Raw genomic sequence first — 25418 nt, 5'->3', positions numbered from 1 at the left:
GTTAATCTGGGGGCCTTTTGCTCTTCCTCTCTGAGTGTCTTTCCCTAGATCCCAGTCCCAGTGCTCAACTCTTACCAGTTACTGAGTCTCACTGTTCAGCTTTAGCTGAAGATGCCTTTTCTGCTCCCTTGTTCTTTTTGTTAAAACCAAAGCTTTTTTATATTTCATTTTTATGCAGCATGCAGTACTCCGATGTCTGTAATCTCACTGCCTCGTTAGCAGTAAATTACCAAGAACATTACAGTGCTTCTGAATCAACCATTTCCCTGCATAGTTCTGTCAGCTGACTGGTTTCTGTTTGTTGACACCCACCACTTGTAGGTAGAAGGTGAACATCACACAGCTGTCTGAGTTAAGGGCCTCAGGAGCTTAGGGGATAGTGGGAGCCATCAGGCAGGTACGTGAATTACCCTCAGGGTGTAAAATCATAGTCATTTTCTCATCTTCTGAAAGCTGCAGCTCCTCCGAAGCTTCCGAAGTTCTATTCTCCCAGTTAGAAGACTGACAATATTGTTTTCACTCTTGGTGCTGTGTTCAGTGATGGTGTGTGGTGCTCAAAACTTCTTGCAAAAGATCTGCCTTGCTCTGTGCCCAATTCCACTTGGTTGTGAGTAATAACTTCCCTGCACCCTAACTAGACTGAGAAACTTGTTCCTTAAAGACAGCACCCTCTCTTCTACAGCTATGGAGAAGGAAAAGAAAGGCATCACAGTCTTTGTAATACCTGCATAATATGAATTAATCCTGCCTCAGAAAGGGGTAAAAATACGCAAATGAGAGGGAGTATAGAGATGCTTGTTCTGGGCTTTTAAATTGATATTTGCCCTTTTTGCATGTTTGCAGGATCACCATCTGTATAATTGACTTGGCAAAGGCATAAAGCTGTAGTCGAAGCCTTTGTTTTATATTGCACAATATTTCTTCTGTAAGATACTTCATACTTTTCCAGAGCGTCTTAGCCAGCTTTTGGCTCCAAGCAATTACTTTTAATAACTGAGACTGACCAAAAGGACGTTGTCTTCTTCAGTAGCTTAGGCATGAGGTACGATAGATCACTTTGTTACTGACAAAGAATAGATCTTTTTCACTCCATTGGCAACATGTTTAATCCTGGATCTTGTTACTCTGCTCTGCCTCTGCTGCCTTTCACCAGGACAGAAAGACGAGAGGGAAGAAGAATTTTGCCTTTTAATGTTCTAGGGAAGTCACTCAGTTCTATTGAGAGGCAAAAATGTTTGGTCCCATCTGTAAATTAACTTTGCAAATTGACTGACACATTGCTGGAAGAATAAATAGTAAAATACAGTGTTGCTTGTCTGTATCTGACAATGTGGATTTCTTGTGAAAAACTGAAGTACTGGATAGCACCCAAATGTAAAACCTTGTGCTGGCTGAAAACTGAAGTGTTCTTAAAATCGGCTTCATCTGATGTGTTACAAGTAGAGTTTTCAGCTGTAGGCTGAAAGAACTAAAAATTCAGTCTCATTCAGACAATAATTTGGTGAGATTGCAGCCCCTCACCTTTCTGGTGAAATCATCCTCTTTGATTAGGGCTTGAATATCTTTTTGAATCAATTTTATGTGAGGGTAATACCACTGATTTAATCCAGGGAAATGTCTTGATTTTCCTCGCTTTCCTGCTCCTGCAGGCAGGTTTTATGTGAGAAGCTTTTAGAAGGGCCCACGCTGAGAGTCCCTGCCGTGTGTCGTTCACAGGGCTGGAGGGTTTTTGTCACTGGGTCCAGCTTTCCCTACATGCCTGTCACACAGAGGCATTTTGATTCTGGGAGCAAAATGTCGATCGGATGATCCCTCTGCTCCTCCTGCCCAGCCTGCCTGGCACGGCCCTGCCATGCCAGGGGCCTGCAGCGACACCAGGCAGTGCCAGCATCGCTCCAGACCTCTTGCTGCCATTGCTGTGATGCTGCTTTCTCACATAGAGTTTTGCTTGTTCTCACTCTGGCTGAAATATCCCAAACAATGTCTTTGGGAACATGGGGCTTGGGATGATCATGAGATTTTCTGGAAGGTGAGAGGCCTGTTTATTTTTCAGAGTATGGCTCCTCTGTGGCCAAAGATGCGATGGCAGCTGTGGGGGTGGGGCCGAGATGCACTAAACTGTCCAGCGTGGGTGATGACAGGGGTGTATTCAGGGCCACACAGGGACCACTAGGACTCTGCTGCCCTAGGACTCTGTTAGACCCCCAGCTGGGTTTTTTGCACCTTGGCTGTCACAGCTACAAGATGATCTGTGCCTGCGTTAGCTGCATGTGCTCCCGTCCCTGGGAGAACTATAGCACCTCAGGCCATCACAGCTCCCACCTGGAGATGTGGGCTTTCAGGCCAGCAAGGTGGGTGCTCATGTGAGCAAGGCAGCACCCTATAGCTTTGGTTAGGCTGTTGAATACCAAAATTCCCACTGTCAAGAAGGCTGAACAAAATTTTATGACAGGTTAGCTCAAACTCATTTTATTTTGGAGTAAAGCAATGCTGCACTTTGGTAACGATAGCCAGCTTCATGTAACTGTTTGGGAACGATGGACTTGTCCTGATGGCAGATGTCACCAATCTCAGGAGCACTTGGACTCCAAAGCCAAGCTTGGTTCTGCAGTTCTCAGGTTGCTGAAAAAGTCTTGGGTCCAAACATATCCTGCAAAGGCAATGCTTGAAGACTAGGATGTGAATTTTTCTGTTCTGGTCTATTGCTACCAAATTTTGTGAAAAATCCAGAGCAGAAGTTGCTATATATTTTTTCAGATTCTTTTCAGACTGTATGCTTAGACTATGGAGCGTGTCACTTTTCTAAATGGTAAGTCTACAATCCCACAATTTTTGGCTGCCAAGCTACCTCCCGCTCTGCAACAGGATGGTGGGCTTTTTTTGGTGTGTTGATATGCACATATGGTGCATAGACAGTTGGTGAATTCTAAAGGAATGACCTTCAGGACTGACATTCTTCTGTATTTTCATGTTTTTGTCATGCTGTGGTGGGTTTGTTCATTCCTCTTTCATCTTCCCTGAGTGAAAAACTCTGCAGTCTTCCAGACAGCGTCTCTCTCTCTCTGACCATCTGTTCCCAGATTACAGATTTCTCTGCATGAGTACCAGGTAACAGACGTGACTTCGCCCAATAACTACAGCAAAAAAGGCTTTCACACACTCTCCACAATCTGTGAACATATGATCAGTCTAGGATAACATGTCGTGCCAAACACACACCAGAGAAATTTATATGCAGTAACAGAATGAACCCTGAAATCAGGTACTTGGCAACCCCAAACCTGGTGTTCCCTCTGCATGTTTCGAAAAGAGGCTTCTGCACCTGCAAGAAAGTCTATGTTCCTGCCCTGGTGCCTTTTTCTCAGAGGATGGAAGCATAAAATGCTTCTCTCGGGTTCTGCTTAAAGGGAAGCTGGTAGCATTGCTGCCCCACGTCAGAGGTTGGTGTGGGGACAAGGTCTCTGTTCTCTGCTGGCAGCTCAATAATGAGCATTTGCCAAGTGATTGGAGACACCAGAAAGGATATTTTTTCAATCTTGTACCATCTTCACTAGATTCTGCCCATTTTGTGAGTAGGATATAAGCACTGATATCCTATACATGTGTGTGTATATAATATATCAATAAATATATATCTAAGTTCTTTTACGCCCTTTCCCATTGTGGCATCAACCCTCAAAGGACCATAATTGGACTGAATATTAAAGCCAGGGAGGGGAGGGGGGTGACTGGAGGGAGCTGCTGCTCACTCTGGCAACCACTGAGCACTTGCCTTAAGCCTGTGCTGCAATTTTTTTCCATAATGGTTGAAAAGTTAGGAAGTTAGCTTGAAGCTGAGGGACCGTGCGTGGGTACCAAAGACAGATAAGGTACAAAGCAACAGTTTGTTGAGCTATCGTGTGATCTGCGGGCCAAGGTTAGTCTTTATCTCTGCTGCAGGGTACGTACTGCGACATATTCCAACAAACTAGTAATGTATTTATTTTTTGATAAGTGGATGTGTGTGTTAAATGTCTCACGTTAGTCTTGCGTGCCCTGGTGACTTGAAATGAGAAGAAAAAAACCTTATAGAAATTAGTACGCAGAAGAAACTACTACAGAGGTTGGAAGGGAATTTACCAGTAAACTTTACTTTTAGATGTCTTTTACAGTATTATTTATTACCCCTTGGGAATCAGTCATCTGCTACTTTCAACAGCTCAAAACCTGGCTGCAAAGATTTTTTTCAGAAGGTGGGAGAACCTCAACATATTGCATCTGTGTGTGCACTAGTTACTACAGGAATAAAAGAAAATAATGTTCATTGAGTCAGGATGCATTTATGTATTCATTTATTATTAACCTGCCTCATATGGCCCTGTCTGGGTCTTGGTCCCCAAGAGCCACCGTTCATTATCATGGTTACAATATGGAAAACAAAAGAGGTAGAGCAGTATTTTGAGAAGTCTCAGTCTTGGAAAAAGACTGCTTCCTCGTAAGCGAGGTGGAAATGTAGGACAAAAAGATGCCCTGTGTGTCCGATAGGCATGATCTAAGACAAAAGACAGTAAGTGTGTACAAGTGGTAAGCTGTAAGTGTGTGAGCTGTTGCTGTGTGCATGCTGGTTTGGGGATGGGCATGCATGTCTTCTGAATGTTTACAACCAAATATGCTCATTTAATGGGCGTGGTCATTTCCTGTGGTTTTTTGTGTCTCGAGCACACAACCTAATAACACATTGTTGGTGTAAAGGCTTTAGATTTTATAGGATAGACAACTTTTACTGCCATACCACTTATACAGAAGTCAGCAGCAAGCTCACAGCTAAAATATGATCTTATATATGATTTAAGAGACATTTGCCACACCGAAAGAGTTCCTTTTGTGATTTTGTCCTGTTTACTGAGCAGTTGTGTTTTGTGATGATTATCAGCTCCAACAGGAACCTAAAGAGGATTACATATCAATAGGAGAGCAGTAGGAGATGCAGTCGGGTAATTAAGTGGAGAGGTTGACCTCATGTTTCCTCATTACAACATTTTAGCCAGGCGGTACTGCTCAGGCTTCATTGAGAAATTGGAGAAGGGCTTTTCCAGAGCTGGGGCAGAGGCCTCCAGCTGCATGTGCGGGGCTGAGCCTGGGACACAGGAGTGCCCTCTGCCTCATCGGGGAACCCCAAAGATGCTGCTGCCTCCACCTGCCTCTCCCCAAAACAGGGATCGTTCTCCCAGGGAGTTTGGAATTGTTTCTTGAGCCTAGAGGTAAAAACGCAGGATATGGTATGTTTCTGGTACACACGGCAGGAAAACTTGTATGTTCTGGCTTTCAGTGAAGGTAATTCACTTGTGCAATCCCACCAGCAGAAAGTAGCTGAGCTCAAATATTTGGGAGTGAAATGTAGTTATAGGCTGATACAAATGAGAAGATTTTGACTGTAAACCATTTATTCATTGCTATTCTTTCCTGAAAGATTAGCTCCCAATTTGGAACAAATCTCCCTTTATCCAAGGCCCACTCCTCTCTCTGCTTTTGGAGAAAACAGGAAAAACAATCATTTAAGCTATGGAGTAGTAATATTTTGTCAGAACAACTGCTTTGTTCTGGAAATCAAAATGATCTGGGTGTGATTACCTCTGTGTGGAGATTTATGTTTTCAGCATTAGGCAGAAGCTGTTAAATAAATGTTGACTCAGGCTTCTGCATTTTCTCTGTAATTTCCCACATCTTAATTCTTCACTTTGTGCAGCTGCTTCTGAAACTTGGAACTAAATCTTCATTTTAATGTTCTTTTTCGTGTTTCTTTCACTGCTTCATCCACATCTTTTCTGCTTTAATGCTACAATAGTGTGCAGGAGGATTAGTTACGCTGATTAAAAAAATAAAAACTAGAGAAAGAATGAATTAGTTTAAAAGCAAGACACCTTCATTAAACGAAGTAGGGAGAATAATATATATAATTAGCAAGACTTCTGCTTACTGTATGCTCTAATGTAATATATTAGCCATCTAATTATTTTAAAATATTATTAATTGCCTTGAAATTGTTAGCTACTGTTGTTAATAGCCAATTAGGGCTACTCTTAAAAGGGAGCTATTTGCTGATAATAATAAAATTTTAGAAAATCGGGGTACTTAGCCACATTTTCTTTCATACTTTTTTTTTGTTTATTCCTTTTCATAACGTGTAATTCACTTTTCTCCCCCATAAAACAGAAAAGAGTGACAAACCCACATTCTATAAAGGGTATTTACATTGGTAAAAAATAAAGCAAAAGACCTTTTTTCTCCTTTTTGATAATATGAGTATAAATACTCAGTAAAATTTGCAGTGGAGTGGGAGCCCATCTGTTTACTGTTCTGCCCAGTGCTCTTTGTGTGTACCTGTATTCCACAGTGAGGAAGCGTGATTGATACCGACACAGCCTCTGACTTATTCCTAGAAGTATTTTTTCCATTTAACATTCATGTTCTTAGAATAGTGAATTAAAGATATTGCATTCCTGTTCACTGAGCTCCTGTTCTGCAAGATCTGTTCTCCTGTTTCTCTTTTACTTGAATTTTTGCATCCATTTTCTTCCATGTTATTATAAATTAACGTATAGATCATTGCACGGCAGTGGGGAGGAGGGCTAGAAAAAGCTATTTTTTTCTCTTTGGCATTTACTTTGCAATGGAGAAGGGGATATACAGAAATGCCCAATTGTGACTGAAAGCTCTTTCAGCTATGAAGACTGTAGATTCCTTTTTCTTCTTCCCTGTCAAGGCTGGATGTTTACAGAACCTATAGAGAGGACAGTGGGAAATATTCCTTAAATAACAGCAATATGGGTTGTTCTGTCATTTTTGCCCTTGCTGGTGTGCTTGTTGTGGGCAGCAGGATGTGACATCTTCCTGAATGTCAATTTAGTATCTCTTATCTATAACTGATCTGGTTGAGATTTCTAGGGAAACTTAGGGAATTGGTGATGGCTAATGAGCTTCTAACCCCCTTTAGGCCCTTTTCAGCACCCTAGCTTTCTTTTTCAATGATAGTTACTCTCACACAGTAAGCTGTAGCTCTCAGGGTCCCTATGGCCATGCCTACAAATTCCTAGTGACCAAATCAGATTCAGCAGAAACCCATAAACAGCTGGTACTTCAATGGCCCAGTCTTGAAATGAGCGCAGTCTGTTAAATAAGCAGAGATGCTTCCACTTACATTTAAGGCTGGTTGTGATCCATTAATTGTTGTCTGGTTATGTTGCCTAAAATTAAAAGGAAATTTTGAATGAAAACTGTTCATACCATTGCTGGCTTTAATGGGATATAAAACTGTACTTTGCAAATCTACTGGAGATCTTTGAAGAGGTTAATAAGGAAGTGAATAAGGGTGAGCTAGTTGCTGTACTTATATCTCTGAAAGGCTTTTGATGAAGTCCTGTGCCAAAGACTTTTAAAGGAAACCAAGAAAATAAATGATGGATCTCATTAATGGAGTTCTGCATAATCTGTGCTGGGGTCTGTCCTCATAAGCATACCATAAACTGCTGGGACAAGCAGATGACCAGAGAGGTGAAACAGTTTGAGGATGATAGGAAGTTAATTATTCAGGGTAGTAAATGTGAAGAACACCTATGTGGAAACACAGAAGTACCTCAGGAGACTGTGTGGGCAAATAAAATTTAGTATGCACGAATCTAAAATGATGCATGTAGGAAAAAGCAATCCTAAATTCACATACAAAATTCTAGGCTCTAAGCTGACCATTATGATTCAGGATCATGTTCCATGAAAACATCGTCTTGGTGCTGAGTGGCAGCCAAAAAGTTTTCCAAATGTTAAGTGAGAAAAGAGACTAGAGAACAACTGTATGAATCAGTGTTGACCCAGGGGTTGAATAGTGTAAGCTGTTCCAGTCCTTTAATCTCAAATAGGATGTAGTACAGCTGGGAGATGTTCATGGAAGTGTAAGTAGGGTGAAATGACTTCCATCGCAGGAATGGGGTGCGTAAAAAAACTGGGACCATTCAGTTTAGAAGAGCTGTGATAGACCTACAAACTGATGAGCGGAATGGTCAAAGTGGGTAAGAATTGGCTCCTTGCTGTGTCTTCCAGTACAAAAACCAAGGGCCATCAAATGAAGCTTGTAGGAGACAAGGTCAAAAGAAATCAGAGAGTTGTTTTTCATGCAACAGGTAGTAGATATGTAAGTTTTTCCAAAGGACACGGGGGCTGCTGGAAGTATACATGGGTTCAAGGAGAGATTGCACAACTCTATGGATGAGAAATTCATTAAGACTTATTAAACTGCAGAAACTGCATCCACTCAGAAAATCCCTGCAGCTAAAAATAGTTGTTATATGGAAGAACCTGTGGGGACATGCCCTCTTTCTGCTATTCCCTGCTCAGTGCCTTCGAAACCTTCCTGGGGACACATCCTGGGCTCAGCAGACATTTGGAGTGATCTGCTATGGCTCTCTATATTCTAATACCACTCTGGTCTCGTGCCTCAACAGTGTCAGGAGAGATTTGGGCTGTGTACTACGGGAGTGAGAAATTTTTCTTTTTTTCCCATTCTTGGATGCTATGACATGTCTGTTGATTAATCAACAGATGATCACCTGGTCCTTAACTGATGAAACCTGCCTTGCCTGATAAAGCACAATTTTAAACTACACTCTAAAAATGAGACATCTCTGCAGTACTGGGGAAACCTGCAGCAACCAACTGTAACAGCTGACAGACCCAGAGTCTTGCGTATCCCAAAACAAATAAAAAATTATTTTGTATTGCCCAGGAGGAAAAACTATCAGAAATTGTGATAGCGTTTCCTTAATTGTGAATTTATTTCTAGTAGCGCCTAGATAGACAAAAGAAAACTAGAAATCAAGCCTCTGCATAAATGATGTTACAACATAAGTTATAAAAATCTGTGGGAAGATCAGCTCTGATTGCTCACTGGTGACTTCCTAATTTACAGCAGTATACTGCTGTAGCAGAGTGAAAATTTACTTTACTAAGCTTGTACTTTACACACTGTCCTTCCTTTAGATTTGTGCTCTAATCTGTACAACTAGTCCAGGCAGCGATGGGAGCAGCCTTGTTATCGTGGCTTAAAGAAAATAGCCCAGATGTGACTCTTCTGTTTCTCCTACTGCAGCTGTACATTATCAGCAAATTAAAACTGTCGCTAACTCAGCTGCTTGGACACACAAGTGCCCTTGCCCTAGTGAGCTGCTGAGCGGTGTTTTATGATCTCTTCTCCACTCTTTTTTGAGTCCTTCCCAATTGCTCCAGAGAGAAAATACAATAACAGATACCTCAGCTTGCTCCCAAGTTCCTGATGGTCTGGATGGTGGAAGATATTTTATACTACCAGAGCTTGGGTCCTCAGGTTCTCCCATACTCATATTTTGGACTGTGGTTTTAGTCACATCGTTGTCCCAGTGGAAGAGGATTATTTTATGAGATCTAATATATGATCTGTAAACATTGCTTTTCAAGTAAATCCACTGTAAAATTTTCTAGCAGAAGGATTTCAGTTATATGTGCAAACACGTGATGAATATATCCATGTATCCTAAATAATTTTATATCAACCTAGAAAGGTTTCACTGTAATGTACTGATTTGAAAAATACAGAAAAGATCTGGACTTTTCACATCAGTAGATCCAGAATGCTAATGCTTTCACTTTATTCTCTTACATTAATTATACTGTGCTAATTTCAAAACTCATTTCGGTAATATCTAACATGGATTTTTTTAAAGTTTCTGTGCTGAAGGATGTTTTGAAATTTGTGGTCCAATTCTGATTTAGAATGAAAGGAAATTTCAGAATATTGCAGTTTTTCAATGGCAAAGAAATGCAGGAATTTTATCAGCTGTATTTGAGTCGTTACAGAGTGGACTTGAACCTTTTCTTGGTTTCTCTGTACAATCCCATCTCTTCTCTTGTATATGGATTTTACATAGATATACTTATGCCTGTACATGATTGTCCCTTTTTTGTGGAAGCAGCTTTCTTTTTATTCTATATTCTAAATTTTTTAGTTCGACCAACATTGTAGCCAATGAAAACTACCTCATTTCACCTGAAGAAAGAAGAAATGCATTTTGAATGTGTGTCATGGAGGAATTGCTTTTTAATTAATCCCTTTAGCTTCAAAATTATTCACAGACTAAGGAGTTAGACTGAGCAGAATTAAATACTTTCATATCTTATTTCACTGCATATACAGATCTCTTTTTCTCGTATGTTTCAAGGAGATGAAAAAATAAGAATTTGTGCTTTATAATGGCTGTTTTAGCATCCAGAATGTTGATTGGTTGGTGTGAAATAACATGAGAAATACAGCTCACTCTATGCTATATTATGTTCTGTTCCATCATTAAATTGCTTCAGGTTTGGGCTTGACCAGGTAATGCAGAATTCATGTTTGCCACATTCTGCAGTTTTAATGGTTTAAAATCCCAACTTTAGAAAGTTTAGTTATGTTATAAATGCAAAGGTCTGTGGATGGAAACAAGGAAAGGTTTATGGGAAGAGGTTGTGTTTTTTATGTGGTAGGTTGAAAAATGGTTTGGAAAAAATGGACTCTTGAATCATCAAAAACCCCAATCAACAGATAGAGTCAATTGATTTGAATTTCCAAGTGTGATTCCTTACATCTTGAAGATGTAAATGAAAACATGTCAAAAACTCACCCAGCTGAACAAAAAAAAAAAAAAAAAAAGTCCTCTAAAATAATAAAATTATACACAAGAAAGAAAACTGATATGACTCAAAGACAGTCCAGTTGTAAACTCTGTCCTGGGGGAAAATATGTCTGATTGATACAAAATACATTATTAGAAGGAGTGTTCTTTAAGAAGAGACAGAGGGAACTTCCATTAGGTTTTGACTGTCATTGACATGTTAGGAAAATTACAGGCTACTGAGATGTTTCATTAAAAGAATTCTACCGCTTGAAACATTATGATTTCTTGGCTAGTATAAAGTTGTTTAGCTTTTAAGACCAGAAGAGATGACTATAATTATCTGCTCTGACCCTATGAATAAAACGGACCATAGCAAGTCACAGATTTATTCAAGCCACAAGCTGGAGCGTAGTTTTTGGAAAAGTGCCCAGTCTTGAAAAGTAAAGAGCATCTCAAAACACCAACAAAATAAAATGTGTGGACAATATTTAACACATAGTTGAAGCATCAAAGAGAGTCTAAAAGATCTTTAAAAGGCCAAATTCATTGTTGGTTTTTTTTTCAAATGGTGATGTCAGTTGACTGTAGTTGATGCCAGTGAAGTGTTACTGTAAAAGAAAAGTGCAGGGAACGTGCTAACCACCTTCCCAAGGATTTTTCATGTTATGTGTCATGTTCCATGCTGTACCCCCGCCCCCCAGTTTAGTATTACCTGAAGTAGTCACCTTGGCCCTGACTTTTATCCCTTCTCTGCATGGTGCTCATTTCCTTTTCCTAAGTCCAGGGACCACTGGAGAATTAACCGCAGACACTGCATCCTGAGCTTGAAATGAGTTGTAGTGAAAGCTGAGACTCTGGGACACTTCTTTATTTAATTTAGAATCCAGAATGGATTTATCTAACTTAATAAACATATTGTTAAGGAAACCTAAATAATAACATAGAGCTCTTATGAAACTCTTAAACAAAGAAACTCTTAAACTTTAAAAACCCAAACTTTCTCAAGAGTTACAACTGAGACTGGCACTAGAGTCTTAGGGGAGTTTGCTTATGAAATGGCTGAAGGGGTAAAGCTGTAAAAACAAATAACAAACTCCTTCCACCCCTGTCCAAATTCCCATGTGAAAAGATGCACCAATAATTACAGTTCCTTCTTTCTTCTGATAGTATTTATCTTATCTGTTTTATTTCCTTGCCTATAAAGTTTCATTTGGATATTAGTCTGCTTTATGAAAATAAATCCTGTAGCTGTTGTTATACCACCTCCCAGGACAAATATCTATGTATATAAAGAGTAACCGTCTTGAATTTCATTGCTGTGTACTTTTGAGTAAGACGTAAGGATTTTTGTAGAGTTTGATCCTGTAATGGTCTGTATCATGCCTTCCAGGCTTCTCGTATGACATTAAGGTTTTCTTTCGTCCCCTTCTCTAGTACCCACTCTACTAACAGTCTGCAACATGTGCTAGGAAACAGGGGTATCAGTATGCTAACAAAGTACTTTGAGAAAGACAAATTTCAAACTAAGAAAACCTGCATTCCCCAAACTACCTGCATGCGATGAAACCAGTGATTTATTACAGAATTAAGACCGTGGAAGCCAGAAAACATTTCAATTTAGTTTCCATTCAGCTCCTGTCCACAAATATGCAGCTTAAGGCAAGTCCTCAAGTGAATATAGCTTATTCTTTTTGCCTTTTACACATAGGAAAACCCAGTTAGTATTGTACCTTTTCTTAAATACTGAAATTAATAATATTTCTGATCATTTTCACTGGTAATAATCACTGATACAATTTGTATGTCCTCCCAGTAGATAGAAAAACCTTTCCAGGCATCTGCCTGCCTATAATTAAAAAAGATCTCCAGCTACGCACCAGCAATAACAAGCATAGTAATGACACATTACTTTGTGCTGAACTGAGGCTATGTGACATTGTCATTGGGCACATAAAAATCTAAAACATGATGGAGTCACATAGCTCCCTTCTATTACCTTTTAATGCTACTATCCTGAGATGAGTTACTCTTTATTTGCATTAAAGTGAGGAGGAATTCTTCTCTTAAGGAGCACCAATTAATTTTAGAAGATACCATTACTGTGCCTAACATTTCCAGTTAATGAAATCCAGATTTTTATATTGTGCCTGTAGTTGGTTGTATTCCTTCTTTACAAATTGTACAGAGCTCCTCAGTCCAAAGTGAAAGTAAATAGTAACTTAAAAGTAGTCATCCCAGTGCACCCCTGAAAAGTAAGTAAAGCAAAGCACCACAACTGGAGAAAGATCACTATTCGCTGTGGCTTCCACAGATCTGATCTCCTACCTTAAAGTGTTTCCAGTGTTTGTGGTTTCCATGCAGGAACTCACTGATGAGCATGTTGGTATGGTTTGTGAAACATAGGTGGTATATGTACACCTGTAATTGCTTTGTTGTCCATGTGTGGCAGAGACATGGTACTGGTGGCTAGAGTGTGATTCTCACAAACACACACCACCTCCTCCACCCTCCCCTCCAAAAAACACACCAAAACCCCAGACATGTCCTTTTCATGTATATTTGTGATATACAGAGGTGAAAAGTGCTGTGGTAGAAGATTATTATGCAGTTCCTTCAGTTTTAACTTAACAATTCAAATTCTCTGAAGGGCTCTTTGAATTCCATAAGAATGGGTCTTTTTAGGATGTTATTGATATCAAGCAAGTTACCCCGGATTTATACTGAAATGAGTGATTTCTCATCTTCACAGTGTGCCAAGTTTGATTTTAATTTGCACTGAGGCAAAAGTCCCTTCAGTAAGTCAGTCTTGCCTAGATAAGAATTCATGTCTTTGCTTTTGAGCTTTTGTCACACAACTCATTTTGCTGAACCATTACAGGAAAATAAATGCTTTTTGTACGAATTCAGCACTTGCCATCCTTCAGTTAAGAACTGACAGATCTCTCTCACCTACTTGTTTCTTAGTCACTCCAAAAGTCTTGTTTTGTTTTGTATTTCCAAAGAAGTCAAAAGAGGGAAATAAAATGGAAGTTTTACATGCCATACATCCGTAAACATACACACACACAAATATGTTAGCCCTTCAGCCCACCTGAAAGGAAGTAGAACCTTCCTGAAGAACTGAAGCAGCGTTGTTCGCTGTCTGGTCTGATGTGCTGTGGAAATGTTGTCCTAGACATGACCCTGTCATGCCAACCACTGTCATTCTTATGAATAATTATAGTCAAGTCAGTGGAGAGCTGGCTGTAGGGAGTGGTCATTTTCATGAGTCAGACTTGAGGAGTTAAGTAAGTGCTGCATTTTTGCAGCAGGCTTCTAGATGTGGTTGGGAAGAAATGTTACAACTTAGCACATACGTTGTCATCCATCCCAAATGTCACTGTGTAGCTGAAGCTGAATATTTGATTTGGTTATATGTATTGTCACTTCACCTGGTGGCAACCGTTGCTATAGTGAGAGGCTGAAAGGCCTGTCATGAGGATGGAAAGATGGACCCTCTGCACAGGCTGCATCCGAAGGGAGATGTACTACCTGCTTCCAAAGTCATACCTTCTTCTCCTGACACTTAAGATTGGTTGTCTATGCCCAAAGTGTGCTATTTGTTACCTAAAATGATATTCTACATGGCTTTCAGTCCTGTTACCAGCCTTAAAATGACAAATTATCTTCTCAGCTTCTAGTGCATTATTACAATGTTTTTATTGGTGAACAAAGCAAATGGGTTTCAAGTTAGCCTCAAAGATGTGATTGTGAGATACCAAACAGTTTTCTCATGGTCCTGCTGATGCATGCAATGGTTCACATTTAACCTGTGCAAAGATTAATATAGATATCATGTGACATCTTCTTTCTGACTCTTTGACCACTACTAAGGCGCAGTACTTTGTAGTGCTGTCCTGCATCCATTTGTCAACCGTACCTAATTGATTAGGCTACTGTAACATTTTTATTCTGCACATGAAGTTCCCTCCTCAGCAGTCTCTCCCTCCCAAAACGTACATTCATCATTAATTAAAAAATCAATGGGGGAGATGGTCTGGACATATACAATTGATAGCTTCCCTCTTCAGATTAGCATAACCTACCAATTCATTACGTGAAGTGAATAATACAGTTGCTGCCACTGTGAAAAGGGGCAGGTCACTTGCTGTAAATTCCTTAAAATGTGCCTTTTCATTCACCAAGTGTTTACCGTGTGTTTGGAGGGATCCATCTTCTTTTAGAGCCCAGATTTGTCTCCTATCTCTTGGCAAAGCAGCAATCATAAATTTAGACAACTAAATGCTTAAAAGTTGGAAGACTGAGAGGTTCCTCCTGGAAGCTGCAATGATTAAATGGAGAGCTGCATAGTGCTAAGACTGCAACTATGAATAAGACATTAGAAAAAGATGAAAGGATCAAAAAATTTGGTCCCTTTAAACCCAACAATGTCTCTTGCACAAGAAAGGTGATTGGAATTTATGCCACAGTGTGCATACTTTCCTGTGTTTTAGCATATTAAAACAGTGGAATCTCACAGATATTTCTTTCACTCCATATTATACTAGGATTAGAGTCTTCCCTTTCTCTTTTCTCAAAGAAATAAGCTTTCAGTCACATTTTCCAAAATAGCTTTTGTGGGCTTTCAGTACCTACCCATTTATAACTTTACAACCCAGGTCAGTTATGAAAAAGATATAATATTTCCTGTAAGAGTCAGGAATACAGCTGACATTACGTAAGCATTCCTGTAATAGATGGATAGAAGAATAGTCTCCGCCCCTCCCCCACCCCCCTTTTTTTTAATGACAGTCAAGGATCAGATTCTGATATTGTTGTCCATGTTGTACCTTATGCCAGGAATTTCACTGAAATTAATGGGACATCTTGAGGAGTAAGAAGATGGACAACAGGAGTAATGCTTAGATTCTTCCTGTCAGTGCCAATACACTGGAATCTTTATGCTGAATAAAACTCATCACAAACTACACATACATATAACAAGAATCTTTATCTTAAATTATAAGATATGAAAAATGACTTAGCCGTTTAAATAAAAGGAATGCATGCTTACATTTCCCATAAACATTAATGGAGATGTCATTGGAGTTTTAAGTGGAGTAAAAAATCATTCCCAATTAATTAACTGCAAGAGAGCCATTCACCTCAGCAGGATTTGGACCAGGTTTCAAGTGATGCTTAGTGACTTTAATGGACTTTGTTCCAGGGATTATAAAAGCATGCCCTGTAATGTTTAAATTGGGGTTATAAAACTAAAGGTATGAACTGAACTGAAGCTACAGTAGCATTATTAGCAAATTGTCATCTATAATAAATAAATCAGGGAGAATACCTGAAGTAGGGCTAATACTACTATTTACAACAACATTTGTGCCAGGCTACAAAAAAGAGTAATGATAGCTGTCTTCCTTGTTATTAATTTGTAGTGCAACTGCCTTTGTTAGAGGTCAACAGAATATACAGGTAGTTACCAACATGTCTTAAACCAAAGATGTCTTTATCTAGTTTTATATGAAGAGCAATTTATTATTGTTTTTAATTAGCACTTCTGGGTTGTCCCTTGAGCTGATTTTGCAACACTTCCAATGTGATTACCACTCACAGTTTTTATTTAGACATTGGTGAAGAAAATTACTGCAAAATTGTCTTGCTCTTCATATGCACGTTTTGAGTCAGATATTTCTCTCCAGAAAACTTTCCAAAATGATTAATTGAAGATCTAATTGCAAAATCAAAGTCTCAGTCTACTGAAATGGTGGTCTTTCAGCACAGAAAATAAGTGCAAAGTGCCTGTACATATTAAATCCATACTGCTAGTGGTACTTCCCTGTCAAATACGGTTTTCTATTATTTACTTAGTATTATTTCTCATGTTCCAAATTATGGGGTTTTCCCATGTTTCTCCTCAGTCATCTGGCAGGATTTCTTGGTTGTTATTTTCCAGTAGTCATAATTTTATGATATTAATACAGTCCTTGCCAGAACCCCTTTGTGTTACTTTAAATAATTCTTCCACGGTGTGCTCTTCAAACCTCAGTAGCCATCTATCATATCTCTCCTGTCTTAGCCTAACTATATACACAAATCTTCCATGACCACGACACATGGAAAAAAGGAAAGATGGATGAACCAGATCTGATTATTTCTACATGAATAAAGTTTTCTTAGCTAAACAAAGGCCCTTTTCATGTCAAAAAAACTTGCAGATTATTGGCCCATGACACTACATATATGAGGTTTTCTAGAAGCATGTTATTCATTTATTTGTCTGTGATGCAGTGTTGTTACATTTTATCATGTAAACATGTACTCTAGAAGCCTTTATAAGATGCAGATTATTGACTCAGTGCTATAAATATTTACTCATAGTTTTAAAACTCAAATAAGTTGACCTGGTTGTATGACTACTCATTCTTAAAAAAGAAAGTACCGCTGTAGTAGATCTGTATTTGGAATTAAAAATAAAGCTTAGAAATCTTATCTTAACAAGCCAGAATATTTCTGAGGTAATTTCAAACTCTACATATTGTGCATTGCTCTTACAGCTTAATGGCTTGCAAAATTTTGGTTTTTAAATACAAATATTTTTTTGAATTGTAAGAAGAAAAAATTAAACATGTTTCAGTTCTAAAACTTGTTTGCCAAGTTCCAGCCCAGAGCAAAATTTTTATGGTTGAGTAACAAACCTCTGAAAATAGGGGTTTATAATGGAAACACTGACACCGCTTTAACTATAGCGGCACCAGCAGTGCAGTGTAATATACACTAGAAATAGAAAACAAGATTAGAGATGACATTTAGGACATGAGGCCTTCTCAAGGCTGTGGGAAAAATAACTGCGTTCTATTTTTTTCCACAGCCTGAAAAAGGCCTCCTGGTCTAAGTGTCACCTCTAATCTTATTTCCCATTCTTACCGTGCATTTAGTTAACCCATTTTTTTAATTATTATTGACAGCGATTTGTTGCAATTTTAAGTACCAACCCATATCCCGATCGTGGCTTCCCTAGCTAGTGTATGTCAAGGTGGTGGGGAAAGTACGAAGGAGATGCAGTACTTTGTTAATATTTCTTTATCAGAGAGTCATAGTCCTGCAGCTGGCTGGACCCTGTCATTACCAGCTGTGCTAGCTGGTGCATCAGGCAGGGGAGGGTCCCTCACACCTGCGTCAGAGCAGGGAACTGTAGGACTGTGCATGCGTGCAAGCTACTTTTTCTAAAGGCAAAGTAAAAGTTAACAATTAAATATACTTACCCTGGAACCTTTGGGAGCATTAGCCAGGACAGTCAGTTACACAGGTGCAATGGCTTCCACCACCACTTCTGGAGCAAGCCACATCTTCCACTACAATTTAGCCTGGAGCCAGGGTCCTGAGTACTGTAAAGTGAGAATGTTGCTGACCATTAAGAAATAATTTGGTAATACGTGACTCTGGGCTGGTTTGCCGTCACCACAATGCCTTGGTGTTGGCATTGTCAGGAAGATCTCTCCATTGCTGTGGCCCTCCACCAAAGGAGGGACTTGGTATGGTCTCAGAAGGGTAGCTAAGCTCATGAGGCAAGTTTTCGGTTTCTCCATGTTGAGCATTTTCCTTCCTTAGCCATCTTCTAACTCATAGCTACTTCAGTTTCCTATCCACTGCACTACATGATAATTGCCTGGGTACTTATATGGCCTTTTAATGCCCACGGTGGTGCCACAGCATTATTTTGCTGATATCTTGCAAGCTCCATTCTCAGTGTGGGGTAAAAAGGAGCAATAAGCAAAGAAAGTACCATTGCAGAACAAATGCAATTGTAATTACTTCTTGCACTCACCAGACTGATAACCAGAGGGAGATCTATATCCTTAGGATGATCAGACAGACAGAATACATCTATCTTGTCTATATTGCTAGAATGGCCAAGGTAGAAACTTGTACTACATTTGAACTGCATTTTCAGTACTCATCTGATCAATTCTTTTTATTGCTGCGTTCACAGCAGACAAAGATACTGGAAGCTACTGTCCGTTCTCCAAGAAATGCATCCTGCAAAGTCGGTAATAGTGGCAAATCTATTGCTGAAGCAATGGCCTAGTGAAATATGCTTTGTTCCACCACTGTGAAAGTTGATATACTTATTAATGTAGGGATAAATGTGACCTATTCTGTTCCATATATGTAAGTAGGTGCATAATAACATATATTTTGTTTGTATGCACAGTGTCTTCTTGGTAGGTAGGCTGCAGCCAGCAATTGCCAGCTGCTAAACATTCAAGGAAACATGAATTGAATTGCTCTCCACACTGTGGGAGAGTGGCCAGGAAAAATTCACATTTAACATAATCAATGGACTCAGCTCCTGTAGCAAAGATATAAGAAAATTTGCTTACCTGTGTACATCTTCTGGATTTTAATTTTCAGAAAATGAGGTGAATAACAATTATTCTCTCTTGCACAGATGATACATCTTAAAGCCTATGATAGCTCCCACAGAAAATCTGGAATATGAATGATTTAGTAAGGTTGAGCTTTCATGTTCATTTTTCAACAAGATTTTGACATTGTTATTGGCACAATACCTTAATCGACTTCATGTTGTTTACAGATACAGGAAAATGTCATATACTTTCTTTAATCTTTAGGAAATATAAACATTCTTTTAAAAATGTTCTTTCCAGTGCTTACATCTCTCACTGAACAGTACATTATGCACAAGCCAAATGCATGATATAGTCATTTCACAAAAAGTAGCATGATGATTTAAAATGCCATTAGTTACTGAAGCTGCTGTGGCAGGCTGCTAACCACACTACTTGTTTGTAGGCAACTGCTGGGAGACGGAACATTCTTCCAAAACCATTTTCTTGGTCATACAGGGCTGTGAATGTGGGACATAAAAAATGGGTGGAACAGAAGCCTATGTTGGGAAAGCAGAAGTCTCCACTTCAGGCTATAGCTGTGCTAATCACTGCACATGGAGTGCTAAATTATTCCAGGTGACATGCTGAACCTAACACTCATGTCAGAACACTGCATTACACCAGCCATTATCTCTCACTTGTGACAGTCTCCAGTCACAATTCTGGCCTGCAGGGGCAGAACAGGAGTTTCTGAGAAAAGGTTCTCTGCACATAGAAGCTGCAAAGAGTTAATTTGGAAGAGTTCTGTTAAAACACTTCAGTGGAGTGAGTGGGCGCTGATGGTATTTTCACCTGATCCAGCCCCAGTGTAATCCCACATAACTCTGGTTTAAATGGGTTTTCATGCAAAAAAACCCAATTTAACTAAACACACAGTATTGCACCTTCTGTTACCCTGACACAGCTCTGTGTACAGGTGATTCTATCCTACCCAACCTGAACCAATAACCATAGCCTGCTGTTTGGTAGATGGGAGGAATGTGTTTACAAAAGCAAAGCTCATGGCTGGTGGGCACAGATCTGCAGCTCTGAAGATCCCACCAGCCATGCAAATCCTTCACCCTTAAAAAAATCCTGTATTTTCTCTCTAGGTATCTAGGTACAGGTAAATGACCTTGGAAGTGCTGTGGCAGTAGGTCATATTAAGTCAGCACTATGTCTTTTTCCTTGTTTGCGCAATTATGAGCATGTATGATACTACACTGTCAGAGACAGCAGAAGATTAACTGTGTGCTGATAATGTACACAGGAAAAGAGGACGTGGCAAAATTTGCCTAGGTTCAGCACTAGCTCTGATTCTCCAACACACAAATCTGAAATTCACTAGTGGGAAACCAAGCAAAGCAAACCAGTCTACTGGCAAAATTTGCTGAAGTGTAGGCAAACTAAAGCTGTTAGCTTCACACAGCTCTAGGTCCAGCTTATCCAGTTCTAGCAAAACTTCATGGCTTCATGCTGCATTTCTTCCTATGAAAGTCAATGTTACTATTTCTTGGTGGTTTATTTCCTTCTTGTGTACCACAGAGACATGACAGTGAAAGCTCAGTTTCAGTATGCAGGCACAGCATTTGCGTTATCTCATTCCAACAGCAGGCCCTGTTCTGCATCACATCGTTCATAGGAGGCAATAGGCAGAATGTTGTGATGCTAAATTGTGAAGATTTACAGCAACAGTTTTCTGTGATAACCTTGTATTTATGCTAATCAGAAGCTACTTGAAATAGCAGACCGATATTATAGTACCACTACGCATAACCCAGAAACCATTCACCATATTTCTCCCCACGTTTGTTTTACAATCTGGCGGGCCCATTGGCTGGAGTAATCTGAACAGATTTACACTGCATGATGAAGACTTTTTCCTCTAGGCTCACTTTGGTTGCTTCCCCTCCTTAATGAACCTTTCCCTTTAAGTCACCTTGGGAAGCAGCAGAAATCCTCCTGCAAGAATGATACTGCTGAGGATTTGCAGGGCATCTACACAGATAACTCAGCTGATGGTCAGCTTTAAAGCCTGATCCAAAAGGACCACAAGGAAACAACAGGAGGACAAAGTTCTAGGTGCTCTGACTCAGGCTGAAGCTTCTGAGTGGTTGGAGTTGGCTCCTTGCTACTTTACCTCTCTGTCATTTTCTGTGTCCTAGACATTCTTCACTCTACTCTGGAACAGGTATCTGAATCACAATTTCCCAGACACCAGGAAGTGCCTTAGCCACCACCAAATAGGTTAGCAACGCTTCTTTAGCTGGTTCAGTGCCTTTTTTGAAGACTCGACCTCTTCAGATCAGGTTGAAATGCCCTAGCAGGAAAGGAGCCTGTCTCTCGGTACAAGACAGCCAGGTACCAGGTGCTTGGGGCACTCAGCTGTTAAGTTCATTCCTGCTCTGACTAAGAAGAATCTGCTAATTATTCTGCAATCCTCTCCCACCACATCAGACATGAGAAAGTTCACATTTGAGAAGCCCCTGGGGAAAGAAATACAGTGATGCCTAAGTCCTGGACCATCCACAGACATCTAATTTCATAGCTATTCCCCTTGGTACCCTTTTCTAGAAATCTAATTCTCTGCACAGGTTCTTGGGGAAACCTGTCTTTAGCAAAGACATCTAACAAGCCAGATTCTATGGTGCTGACCCTAAATACATTTTTGCAAATGTTGCTGATAAACTTTCTTCTTTGTGTGCTGCTCATTGCAAAAGGGAAGGGTTTTATTTGCAAGTTAAACTGTTAAAAAGTAAAACTGAAATAAAGCTTGTCACCTTGTGTCTGACAAAAATCCTTAACTACATCATGATTTTGCAATACTTTGATCAGAAATAGGTTATAAATTCTTACAGTGAAACTGCTATTATACGGACAGAATATTGCCTAAAAAAGACACTGTTACTTGTGGCTACTGCAAAATGCCAAATCCTGCAGTCTGGTCTTAGTTTCCCTTTGAAAACATTTGTTAGGGAAAATCTGTAAAATTGATTAATTTATTAAGTATAATAATAGCAGTAATATTATACTGTAGTGAAGGTTATTTTGCATAATTTTAAAATATTTGCAGAAGGCTCAACATTTGGTGTCTTAATAAGGACATATTTTCACAGAAACAACTAGCAGTTTTGTGGTGTCTGCTGTAGTAACTGCTACAGCGGTGAGAGTCTTCTTGCCATGTTTTTCAATGCAGAAGGTAGAGTGTAGAGCCACCACCTTGGCTGGGGTCATTCTCAGGGTGTCGGCTAAATAGCTTAGGGCTCAGCTGGGACCAGTGCACAAGCAGTGTGACAGTCTCCATGCTAATGTGTCTGAAGGAATTTGCACAGGGGGAACAGGCCACTGGTGAGAGTAGCAGAATAAATCAAAAGCGTGAAAACAACTGCAGTCAAATGTCACACTCAAGCAGTCGGTGACTTGGCATGCTGTTTGGAAACAGGTTGGGTTACCTGTCAACATGGCATTTTCTTTCTGTTGCCAGAGAATGATGTTATCTGAGGATAAAACCTAAGGAGCACAGATGGTTGTTATACAGACTTGATCCTCTAAACCCTTATTGCAGCAAATTATTCCATTGACGTAAATGGGACCACTCCTGTGAAAAAGATCTGTTATATTCTCTAATTCTTTCATTATTGAAGTGATCTAGTAAGTACGATTATGTTGCTTCATGTGTATGTTAATACACATAAAGATGCATATAAACATATGAATAAATATAAAGATACATCTATGTATCTTGAATAATGTTATTTTGTTAAAGAGATAAACTCTGTCACAGCCTAACAGTCACTGGGATCAAAGTTATTGTTTTAAGACTGTAGGATATAAGTTCTCACATAGAAACATTCTCTCTGCACTTTCTAAACAAAGAGAGATAGACTGATTCAACTTTGGTATCTTTGCTTGGGAACCACCAGCCTGGAGTCCAGTGCCTGTCTAAGATCTAATGCTTCCGCTTGGTTTTTACATAGGCATTGAAATATTGTGGTTATGGAGCAAGAAGAGTTTAAACTGTAAACAAGAGTAAAACAAGGAAAACTGATCAAAATTCGGAATTGAGCCTTATTTGTTTTTACCTATTCCATGTTAATTTATGTATTATGATGCAAATCTCCTAGAAGTTCCTTGAAACATTGATTGTTGGAGTGTAAATAATTTTTACAGCTGCTATATCTGTTGTCAGGAAAGCCTTTATGCTCTGCGAAACTTTCAGGAGCAGAGGGCTCATGTTGTTTCCCTTACCCCATGCACTGTCTTAGAAAACAGTCCTGCTGGCTTCAGGAACATAGAAATCAAAATAGGAGCAAGTTGCCCTCAGATGGAAATCTTGCAGCCAAGAAGTTGACTCAGTTGCTTAACTTTATAATGTACCTTGCCATGTCACTGCACAGTTTTAGCAAGGCAGCTTTATGCAACTGTGTTAGAAAACACTTCCCTTCTCACTTCTTTTTGTCTGTTTCACTGCTAGTTTAGAACTGAAGCCAAACTCTTGCAAGTCCATTCTATCTAAGCAAGGATTAAAGAAAATACTGAATCCCTGCCCTCCTTCAGTTTTGGGGAAAAAAATTACAGTTCTTATAATTCTTTGCATATAAGCCATGCAGTTCAGCTTAGAGCCTGAACTTTCCTCAAGTTTTGGTATTTTGGACCATTATTTAGACCTTCTCATTTACAGTCTGCTAAACAATTTCTGTTTTGGGGATACCTTTTCCCCAGGGAAACCTGCAGTGTTGGAGTGGGGGACAGACCACCTCTAACGCTTAACTCCTGCTGGCACTAGTGGACCAGGTAGCAGTAGTCTGGTCACACAGAAATTTCCCATGATTTTTGAAAACTTGATTTCCTCTAATTAAAAACACATTATGAATTCTTTCGGGGGGTGGGGGAAACATTGCTGATTTTTATTATTGCTGTCACTCCATGGATTCAGCCAGCTGAATAATTTCTTATGAATAACAGTTAGTTTGAATTCTGGTATTTTTAATTAACTAAGAGTATTTTGTCATTATTTTACCACAGATGGACTGCAGTGAATCTGCCTGCAATGATTCTGTCCCATATTTTCTTTAAAAACAGAATCAATGTGATGACCTGCAAATATTTTACTTCCTTTGGTGCCCTTTACTTGAGCATTCTCTTTCAGTATGAACATATTTCTTCATTAAAGACTGAAATGAATATTGGTATTAGTCCTAGGTTCATCAAATACAAAAAACATGAGGAAAAAAGGTGGAACCGTTTTCACAAATAACAGCCCAGCCCAAAGCTCTCCTTGAAAAACAATGTAAGGAAACTTTATATGTCTATGTCTGTCCATGTAAAAAACAGACTATCCATTTGTTTTTATACTTTTTCTGCAAAAACATCTTTGCCTCTGGTATAACGGAGCATTCATCATGACTCTTTATCTAAAGAAGCCAATCCATAGAAATCGTTTGGAGCCAGTTTTCTGGAGCTCCATCTGAATCTCAGTGCATGTCCGTGTAACTCAGTAACTCACCTGCTGACCTCTCATCTGAGAGGTATGTATGTCTGAATGGATAGGCCTACCACCACAAATTGTAATACTACAGTGACAATGAAGCACAGTGCAAGCTAATGCTGACATTCATTCCTGAAGCTGTAATTTAATTTAGTTATAAATGAGCTTAGCATAAGTATTACTTTGAAGTAATTTTCATTTCTCATTTGCCGGCTAGAGCTTGCAAACAGTAGAGTAAAGGTCTTCTTACTTCAGCTACAAATAAGTTAGCAATTTATTTTCTGTCAGGAAGACTACAGTGTAAATGCAGAGTCAGCGAATAATTTTTGACTAATTCATCCTGCATATGGGTACTTGGAAACTACAGATACTGCACAATAATCTCTATCTACAAATATTTCCCAAAGGAAAAGAGAACTTCAGGTTTATAATAAATCATCATCATGGACTGCTGTTAGCCCACACTAAAGAAACACTGTGGACAAGTCGAGGTGTGGGCAGTCTGGCTCAGCATTAGGAGCACAATCCCTGTGTGAGGGCAAAGCAAGGCAAGTTCAGAAGGTGGGAAGAGGACATGAAGAGGATACAGGAGGGAATGAAAGCCTCAATCTATCAGAAAGCAGCTGCAAGAGCTTCTTTAAATACACCTGCTGTTCTTTGATGAGGTTGCAAGCTTATCTGCACCATGGCCAGCTAAGCCAGACTTATATGTCCATTTAGAGCTAAGAAGGAGCTAGAGGAGAACTGGATTGGAGCTTTGATTGAAGACTGACATGCAGACTTACAAGTTGTTTGCTTCCCTTCTTTTCTGTTACTGTGCCTTGCTTAGCAGCACAGCACTAGGAGCAATGTGGCACACAGATCCAAGTTCTGGCGCTCTAACAGTGGGTA

At 39.5% G+C, this 25418-nt stretch overlaps 1 long non-coding RNA gene across 2 annotated transcripts in view; it reads right to left on the bottom strand.

Annotated features, from left to right (window-relative positions):
* Nucleotides 1-25418, bottom strand: part of LOC114017105 (uncharacterized) — a 95171-nt gene that overhangs the window by 24693 nt on the left and 45060 nt on the right. For both annotated transcript variants that reach the window (XR_003561972.2, XR_003561971.2), the window contains 2 exons: nucleotides 19031-19138; nucleotides 17912-18034 (listed from right to left, as the gene is read on the bottom strand). This is a non-coding gene — a long non-coding RNA (uncharacterized LOC114017105). The remainder of the gene's footprint in view (nucleotides 1-17911; nucleotides 18035-19030; nucleotides 19139-25418) is intronic.

The sequence above is a fragment of the Falco cherrug genome, chromosome 11, assembly GCF_023634085.1.
Source record: "Falco cherrug isolate bFalChe1 chromosome 11, bFalChe1.pri, whole genome shotgun sequence".
NCBI lineage: Eukaryota > Metazoa > Chordata > Aves > Falconiformes > Falconidae > Falco > Falco cherrug.
The sequence above is the reverse complement of the archived record's forward strand: the minus strand, read 5'-3'. Positions and strand labels throughout refer to the sequence as shown.